Below are 22,151 nucleotides of genomic sequence, written 5' to 3'. Positions count from 1 at the left end.
AGACTGGCTGATTTTTGCAAGTTATAGTGTTGTGATCATTGTAGATTTGACAGTTTTCGCATCTCACTGGAAGAGGAGCTGGAGAGCGGGAAGGTTCAACCCTGTGGCGACGTTTATAGATGTATGCGCCAGTAGTGAGTAATGTATCTATTGTATCTTGGGAAGAGGTGAGAATGCGCACCATAAAAGTTGCACCTTGATTGTTCCGTATGCGGATGACCTTATGAATGTTATGTCCCTCATGTTGAAGCTCTTCATGAATTTCGGTGTCGGAATATGTTGGGTCAACCCCCCGGATGACAACTGATAGATATGGTGGACGTTTTGGCGGCGGTGCTTGTTTCTGACGTGTAGAGGAGAGAGATGTAAGAGTGGCGTTTTTCCCGAAGATCTCAAACGAGGCCTTGTTTCTGATGGTGGTTGCGAACTGCGGATCTATGGACTTTAAGATGTAACCATTACGTGTCTTAATTATTTCTGCTAGTGGAATGCTTGGAAGATATTTCCTAAGTTGTAACATGATGAACTTTTCATTGCTGTATTTCGTGTCATAATTTTGAAGAAGGAAGGAATGTAGAATCGGACGATGAGGAGGCTGATTAGTGGTGTGAGATGATTGAGAATTAGGAATGGTTGTATTGCTATTGTCATCGGCTGCATCCATATTAGAGTTGTCTGAAATATTGTCTCTGTGTTGCTTCTTCGACTGATGTCGAGGCTGCTTAATAGAATCAGAATACAACTGTGTGTTTCGTGGAGACCTAGACCTGGTGGAGACATTCGAAGCTGTTGAAGCGGTAGAACTGCCGGATATGGTTCGCTGCCGGTTGCCAGTATCCTTCCGCTTGACCACCTTCGTGTTCGAAGCGGACGGAGTGACAAATACCGGAGGAAGACCACCGTGCCGTCCATCCACCTTTGGTCCAGAAGCAGCTTGATCTGCCATAGCAGAGACCGATAGATTTCTAGAGAGCCGTGAGATCCGAGGATGATGTGTAGTGAGTGATGAATATGATGAAGGTAGGACAACCCGTTTGGATAGTTGCCCAGGAGGAGCGGCTCCTCTGGCTCGATCCGTAGATCCGGACGCCCTTGGCTTGATGAGTCTGACGGACGGATCTCTAGAAAGAAACAGAGGAAGAGGCTCAGGATATGGAAAAGGAAGGTTAATTCAAAAATCGTCACCATATGCAAGGTAACGCTTCAGAGCAAGCTCTGGGAAAGTATGTTTTAAATTTAATTAAGATTTGCTTTAATGAAGCACGCGAGTCCATTAATCCTCGACTACCTAGGTATTTTTTGTAACTCGGACTACCAAGGGGGATCATTTTGTACCCACCTGTTAAGATTAAATATATTTTGCGAAAGAAATAAATTAGAAAATCTCATAAATATCTACAGTGACTGAAGTGAACACCACACGGGATAAGACTAACAGCTATTTATTATGCTGCCATCTAGGAGTGACACTTCTAAATGCCAATCACATGTTGTACTAACTGGGGGAGGGGGTAGTTTGTGCCCACCAACTTAAAATAGCAAATTTAGAGCCACACTAACGTTCAATTTGCACCAACGTAAATTATATGCTTGAGTAAACATGTTGAGCAATAACATATATATATATATATTACAATTTTAAAGAAACGATTAGAAGAATACTGTGGTGGGCACAAAGTACCCCGGTGGTACTGCAAGGGTTAAAGGAAATGAATACAACAAATAAAATATCCACTGACTTGCCTACATATTATATTCACCTACCTAATGTCTGGTTGTTCTACATAAGGTCCATTTCTGGTTCCCAGAACAGGAGCATGGAAGCAATGGCGCATTAGTCCGTGGCTGGATATACGGTTTACGACAACGTATGGCGTAGCACATTTGTACACACAATTTAATTACTGTAAATTTTAAGCAGAAACACCTTGAGTTTTAAAATGTGATTATTTTCCTCTTTTCAGTTGGGTAATACCTTTGAAGCAATTATCACCTGATGGATGTTTAATCTCGATGTCAGCAATACCACCACAAGCATCTGAGTTTGATCCAGATGCTTTAGCTAAAAAAGTGCTGCTGCATTTAGATGCTGTATATCCACTGAGGATTGTTCATACTGGACATATTGTAATAAATGATTTTCGTAACCTGAGTTTCTCACATTCACTCAAACTAACAGTTGCAAAGCTGAGAAGATACATTACATGTTTTATAGTAAGTATATTGCAATTTATTTATTTATTTATTTAATGTACTCTTATTTGTTTCACAAGGAAAAAATATCACCAAAGAAACATTTGCATATTTACAATAATCAAGAATTAAATAACAATTAGTTAAATTGTAGATTAATTGTGTGAGATATCTGTAACTATTTTGTAAATGCTAACAATTGGAACTGCGATCAAACATGTTCAATATTAGTGTATAAATACATGAAGATATGTGTATTTAGGTAAAGAAGGACAAACAATCATGGAAATACATGTAGGCAGATGTTGACATTTGGTCTGGAGTTTGCATAAAAATATAGTTTTATCAATAAATGTATTGCGCTGATAACATAACCGATATCTGCTTCCCTGCAGCACGTCTGGTTTCATGCACAATCATCATAATCTGTACTCAGTGAAATCGAAAAAAAAAAAAAAAAAATACAGAAAAATGGAATCAGAACGTAAAAGTTAAAACTCTTTAAATTCAATATGAAGCACATTATACTACAGGAAACCAAAATACGTACACACGAATAAACAAGATAAGAAATTGATAACTTACCAGGTAGAACATTAGGACTACTTCGATTGACGTTTGCATATGAAAGAACATCTGATGCCCTTCCCTCTATGTGCCCTTCCCACTTCTTCTTCACGTGTGATATACCGGCAGTACCAGGTCATGATGTTTATTCTCTAATGAACTTGATAACAATGTTTAAGCGTTCTGAGCTCCTGATGGAACTGTTCACATGTTCCTCAGATACGTCTGAGCAATTGTCCGCAAGATTTTCTATGTACGGCTAGTGTTGCAAGATACTGCTTTTGTTTTTCGAAGTTTCCTTTCAATAAAAGCGCGATATTTTCACGTTTTAAAAATATTTTCTTAAAAATGCAATGAAATTTTGTTGCGTTTTTGCACATTAACGCTTGTCAAAACACTACCTAAAGATTGTTTGTATAAGTGAAAATATACTGTGCATGAACTACAGGGTGCTCTGAAGTTAATTGACGAACTCTCCAATGGTGTAATGCGGATTTGTTGCAACAGCGTCTTCAGGACACCATTATCTAACTACAGTCTCCGTCCTTTTTGGAGACAGAAAAACTCAGGAACTACTTGGTGGATTAACATCTATTTTGGCCAAGATGTAGAGGGTAAAAATTTAGGAAGCGAATTTTTGGATGGGGATTATATTCAAACCAGCAGTGTTAGGAAACAACTATTCTGGTTTTACGTTGATCATTGTAGAGTAAAAACTGTAATAGATAATGAGAATACGTTTTCAACAACCGATTAAGCTTCTGATACTGAATTTCTTCTGCACCCTTAACTCTTTAATAAAACCGGATATAATTGAAATTCAGCCCAGTTTCAATATTGATATACATAAAACAAGGTCAATAACAGATAAGGAGAAGCATTTTTCTGGGGAACGAGAAAATCGATTTAGTGTTCTAACAATATGCAGCACCTTCTCTCTTAAAACTATATTTCAAACGGAAGTGGCAGATTTCAACAACTTTTCGTTTTAACATTGATCGTTATAAAGTAAGAATGGTAATATATAGCAAGAAGCGGTTTAGATGTCCCTAGAATTAATTAGATGTCCCTAGAACATATTCGATTTCAACTCTAATCTCTATATTAAAGTCAGAAGTGATTAGTGCATTGCACTTCTGAATCACACTCAAGCTAAATGTTTGGATAACATTACGTTATACAAACCACTCTACACGTTGCACTGTTGTTTGTTTCTTAAGTTGATTTCAGAAAATGTAGGAGCTAATTAGGCTCAAATTTCATTTTTGTTCTTCGTTATTAGGTACTCCTACACACAAAAGTAATATCAGCACAATCTAAGCTTCATTTCGTTTTCTGTATATTTTTACATATTTCATTTCACATTTGCCTAAAAAAGTATAAATAAAACTTCTCAACTCATGTGCTTTTCTTGTTAAATTTCTTTTTGTTTATTTTAAAGAAGAAACATACACACACACGCATATATATATATATATATATATATATATATATATATATATATTTGCCAACCTAAATGTAGCATTAGAATGTATAGTTTCAAATTCACCTTCATCCCGACTGTTTAAAATTTGTAGAATATGTTCTACTTTCCTTTCTTTTCTTTTCTTTTCTTTCTTTCCTTTTCTGAATTCACGGTGTATAATGGGATAATGTTATGTTAAGGAAAGGATGTACACTCATGTCCAAAATTATTGTCGCATGTCTATAAATATGTTGTTGTAGGAATATAATTTGCTAATGAATTCGCCCGGTATTTCTCATAATGTTAGTATGTGTATAATCGGCAAAGACATGTATGTGGCAAATTTCATGTCAAAAGAGCAGTAAATAAGAACAATAAAACGAAAATAAATCTTTCTCGCCCATTTACCAACATTTTCTTTTACTCATTGTAATTTTCGTATTTATAATTCCTTTCCAATGAAATTTACAGCAAATATACATTTTCTGATTATACAAATAGTATCAGTATTAAAAGGTACCTGCAAAATCATTATGAAATTATATTCTTACAAGAAGACAGTTATAAATCTGCGACAATCATTTTGGACATGAGTGTACAATAATTTTCAAACTTCTTTCAAGTTTCTCTTCTCTTTTCGTTATTGTTCTTTCGAAGTATTCTTCAGTCAGCAACTTACGTATATCTTGTCCGAAAGGCATATCTCCTTTCGATTTTTCAACTGAAAGATTTTGGAATGTACTGCACAGGTACTGCAAACATGTTCCTGTTTTCCACACAGATACGAAGTCATCCTTGTGTACCCTGTTTGGATATAAGCAAGAGCTTATGCTCTTCATATGAAATACTTTCATGGTACTGTGAAACACTTTTAAATGTGCGGAACACTGCAGGTGGATTTGATGCATGCTCGCTTTTACTATGTAATAATACAGCTTGCGAACTTCAACGAATCTGTAAATGGGCACCATTTCTTCTGTCAAAATTTTTAACTACCAGTTTGTCCACAGTGAGACAATGTCTTTGCAAACCATACTAAATCTTTTTTAAAAAAGAAAAAGAACTGAAATCCTTATTACGATTTATATACGCTGAATATGTACCCGCGACAAGTATATTACATTCACTGAGACATGATCCCGGAAGTTGTTCTGCATCGATGGAGACTTTCAAATCTTTCACCAAATTAATAAAGTTTGAGAAGGAGGTTCTGAGCTATTATCACTAACACCAACGGAATAGCCGGTATACATACAGACTAGGAATCACTACTTCATTACTCACCTCCAATTCAGGCACTTCAAATATATCCATCGATGTTAGTAAAATGGAGATTGGGAGGTTTGAACCATTTGGGATATGACTAACCTCAGATTCTAATTTCGGGTACAGTATTTTGCTAATTTTGTAATTTTTTAATCTCACTACTTTGGTGATGTGGCTTTTTCTTGTTCATGTTATACATAAACAAATAGAATTTTCAATCAAACTAAACTCTACTTCAATAATTGCTTCATGCGCACGTGACTTAGTTTCATTTCCTCAACTATTAACATTGTAAACTACGCTCACAATAATATGGACTGACTCTCGCACTATTTGCGCTACACAGTATCCGTTATTTGTTAAGGTACAAAATGAATTGGTGGTCATATTCTTGTTTTGTACAAGTTAAATAATTAAGTAAGTGCTCAATATATTATTTGAAGTTGTTTGAACACATTGGTTAGGTCATTTGATATTGCAGTTGCTTCACTGATAACGATTTATATCTTAAGCATATTTCTTACATTACTCAGTTAAGATTCAGCATAAAAACTGCTGTAAAGAAACCTAGGTTTATTTGTTATAAAACCTAGCTGTCACTTTGGGGCGTATGCAGAGATGAGTACAGATTTCTGTTTTTCTTGTCTTTTCCTTTTTACATCCTACAACCATTGCAAGAATCCAAAATCCATAATATTAGAATAGATTTGGTATTCCGGCGGTAGAGGGACTATGAAAAAGGAAAATTGCTCATAAAATAACCACAGATAACTTTGGAAAATCCTTAAGATAATACCAACTGGGGAATGTATGTTGGTGGATTGCACGCAATCTTGTGAAATTGTTACAAACATTTGTAGAACCCATAATGGAATAACGTGAATATGCTGAACATGTGTCCTGCTTAACTATTTGAATAGTGACTCCCGTTTGAAAAAAAAATCACTTTAACGTCCAACGTTTATGCCCGTTAGACTAAGGGAGACGATGACTAAGGTAAGAGAATGGTGATGGAAGAATTGGTGGATTGATATGTGGGGGGAAATGGAAGTATCCCGAGAAAACCTACGGACATGATGTTCTCCTGAAACTCGCAAACCAGAATTAAGCCCTCTACCACTGAGCCATCCTGCCCCTTAACTCCCGTTTCATTTATGTTGAAATGCTTTTCATAAAAATGAACCTCAGCCATTCCGGCCTCGCATAGTCACACATATCATAATACATTACAAGGATGAGGGATCCTTAACGCGAGATATGAGAATCATGTATTCTCATCAGTATGTATTGCTTGGTATATGTCCCTAATAATAATAATCTAATAAATTAGGTATGTTCAAATTTCCAACGAAATTTTGACGTAATTATGTCTGAGGTAGAAGTGTAACAACCATGCTATTCAAGTTATATAATCACGCTTTACTGTTGTATATGGCGAGATGGCATAGTACATTGTCTGTATTGCTAGTTAGAAGATTATAGCACATTCATCATATTAGTATTACAGTGATTTGTTTCTTCCCTGCCTTGTTTAACCAGGATTCTTGATTATCATATTGATTTTTCTTTCCTTCGCAAGAAATAAATTCTGCAAAGGTGAATTCGCCGTACCTCATTTGATATTCTGCCAATAAGATATCATATTCTTAGTTTTAGGTTAGAAATGAATTGAGATTGATACCATGTATAGTGAATGATATCTTTTATTGTTTCTCTGTGCATGTATAGTACTTTCCTTAATTACGTTTATTTTATTTATGTACTGTTCATTTTATGTTGTGTGTCATCTCCATTTTGTACATATTTAATCTCTTCATCATATAATTTGATCGTTAGTAAGTGAGGTTGATTTGGAATCTAATTTGTCTTGTGTGTGTTTTTATTTTCTGGTCTTTCTTTTCTTTATAATCTAAGAGAAGCAAACACTTATCAAGGAATAAGGAGATAGTGAAAGGGACACTTTTACCATGAATGTAATTATGTTCAAGCCATAATATGGAGGCTAATCTCGAGATTCTAACTATTGTCTGTTTTTGCACATGACTGTAAATAATAGTGAAAGAGATTATTTAAATTTGTAAAAATCAATCCAGCACTGTTTTGTTACACAAATGAAAATAAGAATCTGAATATTTAATTTGTCATTTCTTTAATTGAATGAACACTTTCTTTCTTTTTAAAAGTACAATACAGTTCACGTGTATCTTTCTTAGATACTCGATGATAAAAGACACAGCAGATAATTTTGGAGTTATTCTATTTAGGTATTTTTTTACAGCGAATTATATTAATAATGTAGTTTATAAAACATTTTTATTTGGGATATGTGAAATAAATAAAAAATGTTTGTAAATTTGAAAAAATAATATTTTAATGCAAACGTTAATACAGAGAGATAGTTTAAGCTAGGTTAAAGTGACTAAAAATATAATATATAATTTCGCAATGCTATATTAATCGAGAATATGGCGAAAAGGCTCATAGCTGGAATGTCACTTGAGCAAGTTCCTGGAATTCTGATGAAATAGAATAAATCAATCTTTAGATGCTATAAGTTGAAGATTGTTGCTTCTAGTACACAATCGCTTAGAACAAAGAAGCAACAAATGCATCAAATTTGGGAGATGAATTTAGAAGAAAGAGATGGCATAACTGATGAATAAAAATTAAGGTAAATCTCTCATTCGTATATGATCAGTTAATTATTTAGGTATGTTAGGCATAAAGAATAAGAACGTACTCAAAATTGTCAATTTCAGCAAGAGTATTGCTTATTTAAGGGAAGGGGTTAGGGTGTTTGAGATGGGTGTGGAAATTTCGAAACTGAGTGTAAGAGAAGTTTAACCTCTACAGACCTGAATTTTTTTTACTGCACCAAAAAATTATTTCTGAATATTTTCTGGTTAAATATATGTATTAGGGTGTATTAAAAGAAATTTCTTATTAAAAAGTGCTACAGGGGTACAGGGAGGGCATGTGCTCATTTGAGTACTTTTGGGGCGTACTACATGTATTTATTCTAAATATAAAAATAAATAAAGGATGTTTTTGTTAGGAATGAGGCAAAGATTAGCAGTTAGTTATCAATAAAAATTTATTTGCTTTCGTTTTCAAACAGAATTCTTTCTTTTAACATCATTCAAGATCCATTCAGTATGAGTATAATTACTCCTGAGAATTTGGTTGAATTTACTCCATACCATAAACGACCTTTTGCAAATATTAAATGAAAAATCGAATGTTAATGACAAAAATATTGTTAACAAAGTTAGAACAAAGTAGGCTATATTGTTGTGATGTATCGTAACAAAATAAGAAACAAAGAAAATGTATTAATTGTATATTTACTTTCATTACCTTATAAGATAAGATACTATTAGAATCATATTCCGTCAATGTTTCATTAGAACAATCGTACATTTTACATCACGAAAATAACTTTAACGAGAACACTCTTAATGTCCTTAACTATCACATTGATTTAATTCATACATGCTGTGTTCTCATATCATGTCTCTTTTTGGTGCTTCATTTGGAAAATAAGAAATAGAATCTAATTCCACCTTAGTCTGCTGAGCATCATACTCTCATACAGTACTGATGCTGGGTTCATTCATTGTGAAGTCACTATTGCTGGCCTCATTGTCGTCTGATATTGAAATGTCACTAAGCCATTACCTAAATTTGTAGAATGTGATCAGGATTATACAGTACTTTTCTTTTATAAGATCCTGAAATAAATTAAGAACAATTTCTTAGAATTTAAGTAGCTACTGCTGAACATTACTCCATAAAAGAAAGTTACTTGAATTTAGTCGCAAGCAAAGAAAAACTGGTAAAATTAAAACAAAGAAAGAGCGCAATTTAATATAAAAATATTTAGAAATTATAGTAGCGATCACCTCTCATGATATTCCAGCAGTTAAAACTTTCATTAACACTACTTAATCGGAAAACAAGTTAAAAGCATAAACAGAGAAAGGATAAAATCGATGTTATGGTCGGTAACGGCAATTACAGCTTACGCCCGTAGCATAAATAGACGTAAAACTGTTATAAAGAGAATATTACAATACACCCCTATTTTGTTACATTATTTATATCTCAACTGCTTTTAACACATCTTCTTAATCCAGCATCTAATGTATATTTATTTCTAAATGTAACTAAAACAAAACTTAAAATAGCTTTTGAGAGATAAAAAATATCTAGCAATATGAAAAGTACTCAAATGAGTACAGGGGAATAATATGTATACGTAAGTACCAAAGTACTCATTTGAGTACATGGTAGTTTTTACTTAGTTCTGAAATGTAGAGAACGTCCCTGCTACTAATAATACCTTTATATCAAGAAGTTGATATTAAATTGCAAGAAAATAATTTTTTGAACCATGCCGAAGGTAAATAAACGAATATACTCACGTTTATTTGGCAGGACCTTCAATCCTTTCCTCTCCTGCTACAGCCATTCTTCTGAATCTCACACTGTGTGCTCAATGCTGCCATCCAATAGACCCATAGTGCACTAAATATGTCCTCGAATAAGTACTTGAGTAGCAAAACGTGTATGGATGCGATTGAAATGAAACAACACATATTTACGTAGTATTAAAATGAATGTACTCAAATGAGCACTAGGGGACCGTAGAGGTTAAGTTGACACTGCAAAAATAAAACCGAGAAACCTTGGTGTAAGGTCCATTCACAATATCTTCTACGGCACCAAATAAAATTTCGCTTACTTTACCATTCTTGTCTTAGGCAAGAACTCTATTTCCATAGGCACCAACCACTTTACAGCTATAGGCTTATTATTTTTACTTCACAATAATATTGAGATAGTATTATCGCTTGCCATTTGAAACAGAAATAGGGATATAGAAGAAAGCGCGAGAAAACGTTGCATGTTACTGTACATGAGCAAGCAAACAGCTGACTGTCACTCGTGCGTCACTTCAGATATCAATTATGTGTCATAAGTACCTGAAAAACCATGCTCTTAAAGGACGTACCTAGAACATAAGTGATATATATCCCAAGTGACGATATAAAACACAAATGACTGTCATAGTGCGAAACTGAGCCAGGTATATAAATGCTACATTTGTGGTACATAGTCCCAAATAACAATTAGTTGTAACGAGTACCCAAAACTTTAGGTAGTTGAAGTACATACTTAGAACATGTATACCACATGTGCCAAGTGTCAGGCAGCTACAGAGTAGCTGGGACAACTAATGGCACATGCCTAGCACATCTTGGTGCTGTTAGTGATGTTGCCTAATTTTTAAATTTTACTGTAAGGTAGATTTCAGGCCTGGTGAATGTCCTGTGGTAGCTTGGAAAAGGATAGTTGTGCTAGGAAAACCTAGGGCGATGAGGAAGGAAGAAAAATATCTTATGTTAATTTTTCTGTTTAATTTCACAAAATAACTAAATAATACCTTTTGCTTTCAAAATCCCGTAATCCGTGTGGATTGTGTAAGTAGTATGAAGTTAGACCATTTTAAAGATTTTTGTCTTGTAGTGTGTAAGTCAGGGTTAAAAAAGACTAAGGTTTTAGTAGTGTTGTGTGTTCATCTTGAAAGCTTACATTCTAATAACCAATAGCAATCACTCGTTGTATGTCCCTCTACTTATTTTGGTATGATCTTCGTATCATATCCATGTCTTTAAATTGCAATAACATTGCTTAGAAGAAAGTTTCAAAGAACAAGTTTGAAGGTACTGTAAGTCAGTAAAAGCTAATGTTAGTGTTGCATGTTGCGGAACAACCACATTTTTTTAAAACATAAATTAGCAATAGTGGTATGGCAGTGAAAAACGTTGCATTTTATCAATCTTTTATGCATATAAATAACATACGAGGCGTATCCGGAAAGTAAGTATGGTTTTGGAAAAAATATCGTAAACATATTTTAAAAAATATTGTCACAAGATAGAGCATATCTTACACTACTTTTCCACATAGTTTCCACCACAGTTGAGGCACTTGTCGTAGCGGTGGATCAACTTATCTAGTCCTTCGTCATAGAACGATGCCACCAGTGAATTTGACACTATATCCCGCCAAGTGACGAGAACCATTGCTGCACAGCGAGCTTCACTTCGTCGGGAATTCGCTTGAAAGCGTTGTCATAGTGAAACGTCTGTTATGGCGATAATATATTACCAATTTTCACCTATGTTTATTAGAGCTTGTGTTGGCCTATACCATGTTCGTGACTTTTCTCTAGACATTCCCATTTTCACCCACATACTCACTATTGCATTATCATTCGCGTGAAATTAAATTAAAACAAAATATAGTAGAAGTAGAACCTACGGATTGATTTACTTTTAATGAATGTACACTGAGGTGCAAAATTTTCGTCGCGTGCCTTTAGATATTGCATACATAGAAATAACTCACGTTTCTAAGAGAGTAAATTAAATATTTTTTCTTGGAAGTTCACAGAAGGAGACACATATTTCAAAAAACACAATCCTATAATTAAGAAGAAAAAATTTCGATACCTTTTATCGCCACATTCTAAGTTACTTTTTTTCCAAAGGTAGAGCAAAATTTACACAGGGAGGTAATTTTGTGCATTATTAGATATAATATAATTCTTTAAAAATGATATTTGTTACACACGTAACACAGTCCTAATATTCATAGAATATGATAATTTTACACGTAAATAAAGGGTCAAATGGAAATAAATCACAAAAATACAAAGCAATTAGGTATTTTATATTTGTGATTTGTATGTACACTCATGCCCACTTTTTTCATCTGTTTTCCTCACCAAGTCATCGTTGACAACAGAAGGCCGACCACTCCGGGGCTTATCGTGGACATTAGTTCGTCCCTCATTAAACATTCTTACCCACTTTCTCATCATTCCATCAGTCATTGCGTTTCCACCATAAACATCTTTAATTTGACTATGAATTTCTGCCGGTTTCACATTCTTTGCGTTTAAAAATCGAATTACCGAACGAATATCACAGTCGGAGGGATCGTCAATTGTCTTAGACATTTTAAAAGTGTACTGTAAACAGACAACACTACACAGAGCAACCAAAATGGCGTAAGTTGGGAGCAGACGAACAAGGACGACTAGCACACATGCCGATCGCAGCGCAGGAGTGGCGGGAATGCGAAACGATACTTTCTTTCCGAATACGCCTCGTACGTTTGCACATCAATAATAATTATAAAATCCATTAAATTATTTGGAAATGAGAAAGGAATCCATTACACAGTATAGGCTTGAAACCAGATCATTTATTTGAATGCCATCAAAGTGTGCGGTTTTCGAGCGAATAAATTCTTACTTGTATTTTGGGAACTGGCTTGTTTATTGCAGAATTTGTTCAGATGTTGTGAATGTGAAAATCAATGAGTGAATGATCTCGTACACTTGGTGGACGAGGCAAAATTTTGAATATGGATACATGTGGTTTCTTAGCTTAAGTTGTGAACATTGTCACCACGTTACAAATTTATACTTTCGAATTAGTATGTACGTTAAAAAGTATGTGCATTCAGTTTTAATATTGGATATTTTAAATGTATAACCACAAATACCCATGTCTTTGTTTTTAATATGAACGCTTTTTTATGGTTTAATACGCGTTTTAAAAGTTTTAGTTTGGTTAAATAAAAGTGACTGGATTTTTTCAGGATTGAAAAACGGTTTGCTTTTACAATTAAAAAGTTACATTACTAAAATGAGAGCATGTCACGAATGAATTTTTCATATTTCTGTTGTATATAACAATGTACTAATTGTCCCTGAATTACCTTCTTTGCAGGAGGGTTATCCAGATCGATATAAAAAACTCGCCTTCATCAACGTTAATCCTGCAGTACAAACAGTGATAGATATAGTTATCAAATTCGCGCCCAACTATCTAAAATCAAGGGTAATTTTATTTTTAATAATTTAGATGTTAATTATAAAAGTGTTGTATTTGTTAAATATAGAGAATATATTGTAACACTCTTTATTTAGATTGAATTGTATACAGGATTTTGTTTTCCTCACCATTTTGTTACAAAAGTGTTGAAGTTTATACAAGGTATAAGATAATTCATTTAAAAATCAAGATTCAAAGATCTATGTGCGTCCTTTAGTCCAGTGTGATATGGTGTATGGTGATTGACTGGTAGGGAGTTGCTCAGCCCACAGTAGCCGGAACACGATACTCTGAACCCACAACGACTTATAGTAGGGTTAGGAGTAATCTCTCAGTCCACTGTAACTTATAGGGTGATAGGAAGTCTTTCAGCCCACAGAACCCGAAAGAGGGTGAAGGTTTACTCTGAGTCCAAGTCAACCAAGTGAAGCTGAGGGTGACCAGTTCTACAGCAGATAGTGTTGAGTGTGCTACTCCTCCATTTATCCTGAAATTTCGAGATGTTTCGACCTCCTTCGTTGGTGCCGCTGGTGTTGTCAGGCTCAGAAAAGGCGATGATTTGTTGACATTGAAGCGTCGTCTGCCTGTTCTTTCTCCTCAGCACGTGGAGGGGATAATATAATATTGAATAAAAGTGAATGCGCTATAAGATGGCGATAATATATTACCAATTTTCACCTATGTTTATTAGAGCTTGTGTTGGCCTATACCATGTTCGTGACTTTTCTCTAGACATTCCCATTTTCACCCACATACTCACTATTGCATTATCATTCGCGTGAAATTAAATTAAAACAAAATATAGTAGAAGTAGAACCTACGGATTGATTTACTTTTAATGAATGTACACTGAGGTGCGAAATTTTTGTCGCGTGTCTTTAGATATTGCATACATAGAAATAATTCACGTTTCTAAGAGAGTCAATTTAATATTTTTTCTTGGAAGTGCACAGAAGAAGGAGACACATATTTCAAAAAACACAATCCTAGAATTAAGAAGAAAAAATTTCGATACCTTTTATCGCCACATTCTAAGTTACTTTTTTTCCAAAGGTAGAGCAAAATTTACAGAGGGAGGTAATTTTGTGCATTATTAGATATAATATAATTCTTTAAAAATGATATTTGTTACACACGTAACACAGTCCTAATATTCATAGGATATAATAATTTTACACGTAAATAAAGGGTCAAATGGAAATAAATCACAAAAATACGAAGCAATTAGGTATTTTATATTTGTGATTTGTATGTACACTCATGCCCAAAATGATTGTCGCATATCTATAACTGTCTTCTTGTAAGAATATAATTTGATAATAATTTTGCAGGGTACTTTTAATTCTGTTACTATGTGTATAATCAGGAAATGTATATTTGTGGTAAATTTCATAGGAAAAAAATTATGAATACGAAAATTAGAATGAGTAAAACAAAATGTTGCTAAATGGACAAAAAAAGCTTTATTTTCCTTTTCTTGTTCTTATTTGCTGCTCTTTTGACATGAAATTTACCACATACATGCCTTTGCCGATTATACACATACTAACATAATAAGAAATACCGGACGAATTCGTTATCAAATTTTATTCCTACAACAACATATTTATAGACATGCGACAATAATTTTGGACATGAGTGTACATGTTTCTCAAGAAGGAGACCTTGAACTCAGTTTCGTAGAGTTGTCAGTTAGCATGTAACATCTAGCTGATTCACTTATTGGATCATTATCATTTCAAATCCCATAGTCTATAGTAAGTTTCTTTTTATTAAAAAGCATAAGGTACATAATCCAGTCTAAGCTTGCAAAGAAAAGCATTTGAACACAATATGCACAAACCACTCTGATGCTTGAAAGGGAAAGTAACAAATATTCAAATAAATATCACGTTTAAATTATATGAATGAATAATGTGTAAAAAATAACAGAGACAGAATGAAACGTAATTCATTTAAATTGTGGATATACAGGGATATAAGAAAGAACACTTACTTCCTAGCTATAGCTTTCTTATCACTACCCTCGTTGCGCCGATCGTATTTACTAGAGAGCTGATCAAAAACGAAGATTTGAGTCAAAATCAATACCGTTGATCTAAATTTCAGTTTCACTCGCATTATCTAGGTTCGCTTGAGTTACGCCTTACTTTTTATGCGCGAACACCTGTTTTTTCGTGAATATCGTTGGAGATGATTTCCAATAGCACTGCTTCAGGTTGATGGAAATCATTCAATGAATTTTCAAAAATAATATTTGTTGCCTTCTGGGTTAAAGGGACATTGAGGACACACTACATCAATACATCAACTATGAAGTTGACAGACTTTTCAAAGGAATATGGGACGCTGATGGAGTCAAAGGTCAACTTAATCGGACTAATACTAGCTTGTTGAAGAGACGCAATAGTTGGCTCAGATTTACTTACTATATTTTTGTTTAATGTCGGAAATTTACTATCATCATGCACCAACGGCGAGAAAGTGAATCAACAAGGACAAGTATAGGCACACAAGGTCGTAATGAAGTTTTCATGGGTGTAATGAGTATTGGGGAATTTCTGGAGATTACTAGTGTATAATGCTGTCTTACGAATTTCGTCCAGTTTGTGTGGGAGTTGAGGTGACTATCGGAGCGGTAAAATGTATTGGAAAATTTGATGATGAGCATTGAGACAACGAAAAACATAAAGATATCTAAGATACACAAGAAGAGATTTATAGACCACGAAATAAATTTTAAGTTGAATGTGATTTTTAAATTTCGTACGAACTGCTAGGACACAATTCAATACCGAATAAGACTAATGAACTCTCCACTTTTCATGAATTAGGTGTTTAATCTCACAATATTTACGAAAAGAATCGTGTTCTGCACTAAGTTCATATGATAAATTAAAAATATGTGCTTACTGACGTTTTCTGTGCAATTCAAAATAGTAACTAAACAGGGTCACGTTAGTTGAATGGCGAAAAGGAACAAGTTCGAATAAAGTTTCTATTTTTCGAAATCTACAGCGTTGTTCATTTTAAGATAAAAAGAGAAATCTTTATTATGCAATTGAATTGTAATCAATTTTATACAGTGTGTCCAATATACAATGCAACCGGGAGTTTGGGATAGTAGAACTTTTGAATCTGAGGCAATACACAAATAATGGTTATACCAAAATGAAAGTTTCTTCATGCATATATTTTTAACTTACGAAGCAATGACTGAAGTACACAAGGAACTACACAGTGTTGTCAGATACAACCGAAGGTTCTTTTTTTTTTTCTTTTTTGCAAAACATGTAAATTGACTCACAACTCATACGTATGGATGTTCTGTTGTTATTTTCAGTTTGTTTAGTTGGAGTAGCTTGGAAACTATGGATCAGAAAAAAAGAATTTATCATTTCCACCGATGACCAATCGGATGGGGCCTTTGTAACTGGGTACTAAGGAAATCGTGGTTTTCATGAATTAACACTCTGAATTACCAACATTGTTCATGTTTCAGTGCATCATCAGGTGGTTTAAAAATCTGTCTACATTATGCAATTCCTGAAAACAGCGAAAAAGAAACTTTGAAATTATCATGATAAAACTTTCATTTACATGCACCAGGCAACACCGCTATTCATTTCTATGGGGCTACTTAAAGCAAAAAGTGTACAAGAGCAAATCTCGATCTATACCAGACCTGGAAACGAAGATTTGCAGTGCCATTGAGAAAATTAACATTTCTACTCTTCGTAAACTTTCTGTCAACATGGTAAAAATGTGAACGAGCGTTTAAATCAAAACAGGGGGCACTTCCAGCATCTACTGTAGAGCTAATATTTCATTGCGTGGTAGTAGCAGTGTTGCCGGGTGTATGTAAGTAAAAGTTTTATCATGATATTTTCAAATTTTCTTTTTCGCAGTTTTCAGGAATTGCATAATGTAAACGGATCCTCAAACCACCTTTTGATGCACTGAAATGTCAACAAAGTTGCCAATTCAGAGTGTTAATTTATGAAAACTACGATTTCCCTAGTTCCTCCTTACAGAGGCCTCATCTGATTAGTTATCGGTGAAAATGAGAAATTCTTTTTTCTGATCCATAGCTTCTAAACTACTCCAACTAAACAAACTTAAAATTAACGACAGAACATCCGTACATATGAGTTATGAGACAATTTACGTATTTTGCAAAAAAAATTGATTTACACCTTCGGTTACATTTGCAACACTGTGAGCTTCCTGTTGTACTTCAATCATTGCTTCCTAATTTAAAAATATATGCATGAACATAGCTTTATTTTGGTAAAAATATTTTTGTGTATCGCTTCAGGTTCTAATGTTCTACTATTACAAATTCCGGGTAGCATTGTATATTGGACACCCTGTATAATAACTTGAAAATATTCATTGCACTATATGTATATTTCGACCATAGACGGTTTACTTGTTTCAAAATCTTGTCAAACTCAAATTTGAATATATTTTGTCTAATGTTATTCATGATAATAATACTTTTTGCACATATATTACTATAATTTACTTCATTAAACAATCCCACTCACACAGGATCACACACAAAAAATGAAAGCAGAGGTTATCATACCAAGAAGTTTGCTGAAGTGCCTCCAAACACCATGAGAACTCATGGTGAATTGAACCACCAGACCAACATGAATTGTTTGGAAACTAATCGTTTATCTGAAGATACGGTGTTCTTTTTACACTTATTTGCAAATTTTCCTAGAATAAATTACGTCCACCTTCTTTCTTAATTTACCTGTATAACTGTTTTCAAACTAGTTTTTAAATTTATTTTCGTACTCAATCAGTTCCCATGATTGTGTTATACATGATATGTATTTTATTTGTTTATTTATTAAAACAATTTCAGAAGAAGCGAAAAGGACATCATACACTGAAATATTAGCAACAAGAAACGAAATTAAAAAAAGAAAAGTTTGCAAGGGCTTACGTGTTAAAGGTATCCGAGGACTAGCCTAGTGAAACTGAAAAATCATGCCAGGATGTTTGGTATGGAAACTGAACCTGATGACTCTCGATTACGAAGAGCCAACGCTAAACACAAGTCTATGTTCATCCAACTAATGTGATCAAATTATTTTTCTGCAATCATTTTCTTTTTTCTTTTTTTTAAAAATACTCATTATTTTCATGAAAAAGGGCGCATTTTCAGCTTGGGTTGAGAACTATCTTTACTGTACTCTTATTCGGCAACTAATAGTTTACGTTAATTATTTCTTTTCATTTTCTATATATCAATTGCAAGTACTATTTGCAGTAAATGATTTATTAAGTTTTATTTTAATAATGTTTCATTAAAATTTGGTCATGTTAGGAGACTATTTTCGAAAGGGAACATTTCTACAGTTGTTAATCCTATAGTAGATGCAAATAAAATTTGACTTGAAAACGCTTCTGAAAATGTGCCGTTTTGAAACAAATCCCTTAAAACAAATACGACAAGCTCCCTTATGTTTTCTCTTGAATGAAAAATATCGACGTGGATAAACATAGTTTATGTGGTACAAATGACTAATTTTATATTGTGTTTTTACATAAAAACGTTCGTTTCACATAGTTGCATAACCTGAGAAATCTCATTCCAAAAATTCTAAACCCTTTGAAAGGAGTTTCGCAAAGAAGTGGAAAAGTTCCCTTTTGAAAATTAGCGCTTCATATGTTAATTAATATTTCAAATATTTAGAAGTTTTTTTTAAAGATATGACAATAACGAAATAATCATTTCTCTATATATAAAATTGTTGATAATTTTTAAAAAATAATTACATAATTCGGAATTATTTGGAAATATTACAAAGAATCCATAATAAAGTGAATAATGTCAAGAAACCTTTTTTGAACAAAAAATTGTGGTTAAACGAATTGATAGAAACAAACTATAAAAATATAAAGAAATTCGCCGTAGACTACAGGAGTTGACCTGATGATCAACAGAGAAGTTAAACAACTATATGTTACATGTTAACCAACTGTTTAATAGCAACCCTGCGTAACTTGAAGTTTGTTTAGACTATCAGCATGTGCGGTGCTGTGCAGAATGCTTACTGTAAAGGTTATATGTACTAGTTCAATCTTCGTTTTGCTCAAGAGCAGAATAACTTTTGTGAACTAATTTCAAAGATATATACACATTTCTTCAGTTGAAAACTACTTGATGATACATGTCCATTTCCACTAGAATGATGTCAAGGTTAAAATAATTTTCTTGAAGAGCGACGATTCGTAAATAATCTGTTTCATTATCAGCTTAGAGTAGATAGAAATTACTTTAAAAGTTCAAACTATTAAGGTTCAACGCTTAACAGTTTCAGAGATACATAGAGCATAAGAATATACTTTCAAACGCTAATATTTTCTATATCTTTCATGAATCGCAGCTTCTAAAATCCCATATTAACTCCAACCTCAGGTAGAATTACATTTTTATTGTAAAATTGCCAAATTCTAAATTTAAGATACATTTTAAAAAACGTATATATATATATATATATATATATATATATATATATATATATATATATATATATATATATATATATATATATATATGTGTGTGTGTGTGTGTGTGTGTGTGTGTGTATTTTATCAGGCCTTGTTTCCATTTTGTACTAATAAACGACAACACACTGAGCAAGGCTATGTGAAGAAATAAACAAATCACTATCACGTAACACTTGCAACACAATAACTGTGTCTTCATCAGAATTCCACTTCTTTTGGCTGCTTGAGAGTTGGTCATCACTTATATACTTCCCGCAGATCAACTTTTAATTAGGCTCCGCCCCCTCATTAAAAGGTAACATTTGTGTGGCTTTCTCTTCCACTTTTACCAGCATACGTGTCCAATTAAAATTTTACTTTTTTGCTGGATACTTTCTGTCATCTAATTATCCTTATATTCTCATTATTATTTTCCTTGTTGCTTTTTCTCTTTATCTCTTCTTCCTTTTCATTTCTTCTTTCAGCAAAATCTTTTCCCACTCTTTATTTATCGAGAATCCTGCATTACAATTCATCACTCTATCTCCTGCCTTCATAATCTCCTTGGCTTCTTTCCATTTTCTCACCAAATTTCTGTTCTCTACTTCTATGAACTCTGCTCCTTCCCACCCTATCCTGTAGTTTGTCTCCTTCTGATGTTTATATATCGCATTGTGGTCCCTTTTGAATCTTAATCATCCTGGTGCTGTTTTATCCTTTCTCCCATATTCTTCTTTGTTTCTCCTATGTAAATTTTGCTACACTCCGCCCAACCTACTCTATATATTACTCCCCTTTCGTCTTTGTTCGCGTTTGCTTTTTTTCTTGGTTCACTGACTAGTTCAATTATTCTGCTTCCTTCTTTCCTGTACGTCCTTATTCTTAATTTTCGAAGCATTCTCTTTATCTTCTCTGTTTCTTTGGCTAGGCTTTCTATTCCGAACCGTTTTTTGTTCTTGTCTTCTTCCTCTTTCTCCCTCTCTCTTGCTGTGTTTCTTGTGACCCTATCATCTTCGTTGTATCCATTTCTTCTTAGTTGTGTCCAGAACGTCTTTAATTCTGTTTTCCTCTGTTCTTCATTTGTGTTTAAGTCTCCTATCTTTTCTTCCATGTTTTTTTATGAAATTCTTCTTTGTACCCACGAGTAAAACAATTTTCTTCTCGTGTACTAGATTGGCGCTTACGGAGCGGATTTTAGTGCGTTGTATGAAATCGTCCCAAAGGAGTACTTTCCTAAGGATTATGGCGGTGAAGGGCAAACTTTCAAGGAATTGAATGGCAAGTATTAATACGGCTAAAAAATGATATACCTAAGTTCTACTACTTTCTATGTAGACTAATAAAGTATATTCTTTTTTAAAGAGTTAACATTTATATAGATTTTTATCTTTCTATTATTTATGTGATATAACAAATGTTTCAGTGCAGTATAAAGAATAATATGTAAAACGTTATTACAGTGTAAGTTAATTCCTCTATTTGGTAACTTTGACACTTAATGGTTTTTATTTTTCAAGATGAAAATGAAATGTATGATTGTACAAAAAATATTCTTTTAATTAATTGAACATATATACATAATTTAAAATTTTCACCTTACAAAGTCTATCTGTAACACGAAGAAAAAGAACAGTTCGTCTTCCGAGAAAACAAACATCATCAAAATATGATAATATGATAAGAGTGTAAGTATATTAGTAATGTGAACGAAACTTTGGATCACTGAAAGGTTTAGAAAATTATCTAGTGGAAATATCTTTACCACTTAAAGAAAACAAAATTATTGTAAAATATGACTTTGCCCTTCGTATGCAATACTTAAATTGTTATTGGAAAAGAAAAGTATTAGGCAATACATAAGGAGTTCAACGGCAGAAAGGACAAGTAACGTGTGAGAAATTAAGAAAAAAACATTTAACTCCATCAATAAAATTTGTAACTACATTGGGTCATGACAGCGAAATCGATAAAGAAAGTTGATTATCAAGGAAAACTTCAAATTTCAATTTCCAGATATAAATTTGTAAGTAACTAAGTAAGTCATCATCATCATAGGTATTCTGCCTTTATTGGCAGGTCACTTGCTGCAGCTGAGAAGCTTCCATGCTCCACGGTCCTCCGCTAACCTTTCCGTCTTCGCGTATGATCTTTCTGTTTTAATATCATCCATTAATTGTAGTCTCTTTCGCCCTTCCCTCTCTTTCCCACCACCATACCCTCTAGGACGTCCCTCATGATAC

At 33.6% G+C, this 22,151-nt stretch overlaps 1 long non-coding RNA gene across 1 annotated transcript; it reads left to right on the top strand.

The window, feature by feature from the left end:
• Nucleotides 1–2,079: 2,079 nt before the first annotated feature.
• LOC145691878 (uncharacterized) lies at nt 2,080–21,200 on the top strand. The gene is made up of 3 exons (XR_014132574.1): nt 2,080–2,214; nt 13,297–13,407; nt 21,084–21,200. It is a non-coding gene; the product is annotated as an uncharacterized LOC145691878 (long non-coding RNA).
• The last annotated feature ends 951 nt before the right edge of the window (nt 21,201–22,151 follow it).

The sequence above is a fragment of the Thermobia domestica genome, chromosome 8 (assembly GCF_964235325.1).
Source record: "Thermobia domestica chromosome 8, izTheDome1.hap1.1, whole genome shotgun sequence".
Classification (NCBI taxonomy): Eukaryota; Metazoa; Arthropoda; class Insecta; order Zygentoma; family Lepismatidae; genus Thermobia; species Thermobia domestica.
This window is presented reverse-complemented; position numbering and strand designations above follow the sequence as displayed.